Below are 4,030 nucleotides of genomic sequence, written 5' to 3'. Positions count from 1 at the left end.
AATACAATTACAAAAGAAGCACATCTAACACTCTGAGGGTCCTAAATCAAGAGGAGGTGGCTAGTAGAAGAGATTAAAATAGTTATTCATCATAACCATGTTGGTTTTGACCGAGTCGAATTGATCTCATATCCTACCCATATCCTGCTGATATTGAGCATCCTGCTGGTATAGGTGAGTCTGAATTTGATCAAAGCACTGATCATCAGAATGACTCAAAAGATGATTAAAGCGATAGACCATCTCCTGAAAGGCTGGTCCACTAACAGGCGCAGGTGCAGGTGCAGGTGTAGGTGCATGAGCAAGTGCTCTCCTTTCTCCCTCCGAATCCTTACTTCCATAATCTCTCCTAAAGAATGCTCGAAATGAGGCATCCGTGAAATTGATTGGTATTTCTAGATGAGGGAGGATGGACTAGATTGTACTTCTTCTCAAGAATTTAATTCACAAGGTGTCTTAAGGCTATGTTCTTCTTTGTTTTATGAGAAACATGGCCAATTTCAGAAAGCCCATAAATAGAGTCATTAATGAGTTGGGCTTCATCTATAGGTTGACCAATACTGATAAGGAAAGTCACAATAGAAAGAAGAGGAGTTATATTGATATAGTCACCAGCATTAGGGATTATAGAGGTTTTAAGAATATGCTGGATGATCCTAGCATTTTGGTTCAGAGAGGATACCTTAGTTAAATGACACACTTCTTCAATCCCTCTAATCACTTTATTTATTTAAGTATAGTCATAATTAGAAGCAGTGGACAAAGTGTGGTCTCTTATTCCTTCGATCCTTAAATTCCAAAATGCCCCCAAATCTTCCTTAGTAATTTCTACCCGCTTCTTAAAAACATAAGATCTAATCCTAGTTTCATCAGTTCTAAAAGTCGTATTGGCAAGAAAATAGTGAAAAGTGTCCGTATTGTAGGAGTGAATTAGAGTGAGGACAAAAGCAAATTGGGTGGAGGTGAAAAGTGGCATTATTTGAAAGATAATATTCTCTTGCAGAAGAACTCTAGAAGGTGTGATTTTTGCAGAAACAAACCTAGAAAATGATTCCTCATTAGTTTTGGACAAAAAGTTTTCTTCATCATTCCTAGAAGATGGACCCTTAGTCAGTCTACCCCTTTTGCTAGAGCTTTCCATTGAAAGATTTGGAATGATGAGAGTGTTTGGAAAGGCTTTTGAGGTGTATGAAATTTGAGTTTTCAAGCCATTGTATTTAAAGAAAAATGATCTTTCATACTTACAGAAAGAGGTTCATAACGTATGATGCTTGAGTTCGTATGTACAAAATAAAATTTATATGTACAAATGAATGCATTCAAAATAAAAAGAATTTTCATAATCAAAGAAGTTACGAGGCATCCTTTCTTACAGACTTCTTGACTATACAATCGTACAGACAAACAGGTGTTCGTATGGGATGATTGGTTATTTAAGATTGTTTTAATGATAGTTTGAATCGTCCTCCACAATGATATGCCATGTGATAGTATGTACAAAGTTTAGGTTTATATGAACTATCAAAAATAATAAATGCTTCTGCCCATATAACTGTCTACATGCATACATACGAATAAATACGCATCATTCAGATGATCTGGGGATCATATAGATGAACTTTATTAGAAACAAAAATGATACGCATTCTATCCTACCCAAAAAATCAATATGCTACAGAATTCATACATTCGATCAAAAACTTGAAATTTGACGTGAATACATTTTTAAGTAAAACAAAACAAAAATACAAAAATCACGAAAACAAAAATGCACATAAAATTCAAAAACATAAAATACACAAATGCACATATCAAGTTTGTAGAAAATTTTAATTAAGCATTCAGGTCATACACAATAAGCCTTGTTCTTAATGTGTCAAAAGTATCAAAGACTAGGTTTTGTAAAAATATTTGCAAGTTGATTTTCAGTTGAAATATGGTTTAGTTCAATTTCTCCTTTGGATACATGATCCCTTATGAAATGATGCCTTATATCAATATGTTTGGTTCTAGAATGTTGAATAGGATTCTTTGAAATGCAAATGGCACTAATATTATCATAATAATTTGGAATAGTGCCTATTATAAATCCTAAGTCAAACAACTATTATTTTAACCAAAGAACTTGTGTCACACAACTTTCCAAGGCAATGCATTCAGCTTCAACAGTGGATAGGGCTACATAATTCTATTTTCCAGTGGACCAAGAAACTAAAAAATTTTCAATAAATTGACAAGTTCGAAAGTTACTCTTTCTATCAACCTTATAACCTATAAAGTGTGAATCTGAATATCCAATTATTTCAAATGAAGAGTTGAACTTAGCAAACCATATCCCAAAGTTCTAAGCTCCTAAGATATATCTCAAAATTATTTCTACTGCTGTCAAATGTGATTCTTTTGGATCTGACTAAAATCTAGCACATAAATAAATACTAAACATAATATCAGGTCTGCTAGCAGTCAAGTAAAGCAAAGATCTAATAATCCCTCTAAATTTATTTTGATCAACAGATTTTTTCTTTGGGTCCATATCCAACTGAACTGCGGAACTCATAGGTGTATTGACAGATTTAGAATTGTCCATTTCATACATTTTAAAGATGTCCTTAATGTAGTTCAACTGAGTAAGAAATATACCCTCCTCAATTTGCTTAATTTTAAAGCCTAAAAAGTAACTCAAATCTACCATTAGACTCATTACAAATTCTCTACTCATTATTTTAGAAAAATCATCACAAAGATTTTATTTATAGATCCAAAGAGGATATCATCTATATAAATTTATACAATTAGTATTTCCTCTCCTAATTTCTTCAAAAAGAGAGTTGTGTCCACACTTTCTTTTTTTAAAGATCTCTCATATAGGAAGGTCCTCAACCTCTCATACCAAGCTCTAGGTACCTATTTTAATTCATACAATGCCTTTTTCAATTTATAAATATGATTTGTGTGTTTTGAATTTTCAAAATATGGAGGTTGTTCAACAAAACATCCTCTTTAATCATGCAATTTAAAAAGATACTTTTAACATCCATTTGATATAATTTAAATCCTCTAAAATATACATAGGTTAACAAAACCCTAATTACTTTAAGTCTAGCTACAGGGGCAAAAGTCTCCTCAAAATTAATGCCTTCAAACTAATTATACCCCTTAGCTACCAATCTAGCCTTATTTCTAACAACAACTCTTGGGTCATTCATTTGTTGTTAAATACCCACTTATTCCAACTACACTTTAATCCTTTGGCCTTGTAATTAATCCCCAAACTTCATTCCTTACAAATTGATTTAACTCTTTTTGCATTGCTAAAATCCAAAATTCATCCAAAAGAGCTTGATCTATATTTGTGGGCTCTATCATAAAAATAAAGGATGAATGATTGACTTCTTTACTTAATTCATGCCTAGTCTGAACACCTCACTAGCTTCACCTAAGAGAAATTCCTTAGGGTGGTTTTTATAAAATCTCAAATCTCTTATAAACGGGGTTTTTATCTCCTTTTTTTCATCCAAAGCAATCTTCTCATTTTTTTGGGTGTTAGTTTTTATCTCATCCTCTTCCAAATTTGGCTCTTCCAAAACTCAATATTCATCAAACATAATATATGTGGTTTCGTTAATTAATAATGTTTTTTTTATTAAATACTCTATAAGATTTTCCATTACTAGAGTATCCAAGAAAATTCGTCATTTGATTTTGAATCAAATTTTCCTAAGGTAGATTTTCTATTATTATATATGAACACTTTACATCCAAAAACATGCAAATGTGAGAAGTTAGGTATTCTACCCTTAAGTAGCTCATAGGATATTTTATTCAAATTTGATCTGATGTTCACCCTATTCAAAACATAACATGTAGTGCTAATCGCTTCAGTCCAAAAATATTTAGGAAGAGAATATTCTGCCAACATAGCTCAAGTGGCTTCTATTAATGTTCTATTCTTCTTTTCGACTACCCCATTCTGCTAAGGGGTTCTAGGTGCTGAAAAATTGAGATTAATTCCTTTCTCTTTATTAAAATC

This window comes from Dendrobium catenatum, unplaced genomic scaffold (genome assembly GCF_001605985.2).
Source record: "Dendrobium catenatum unplaced genomic scaffold, ASM160598v2 original_scaffold_198558, whole genome shotgun sequence".
Taxonomy (NCBI): domain Eukaryota; kingdom Viridiplantae; phylum Streptophyta; class Magnoliopsida; order Asparagales; family Orchidaceae; genus Dendrobium; species Dendrobium catenatum.
Note: the sequence above shows the minus strand (reverse complement) of the source record.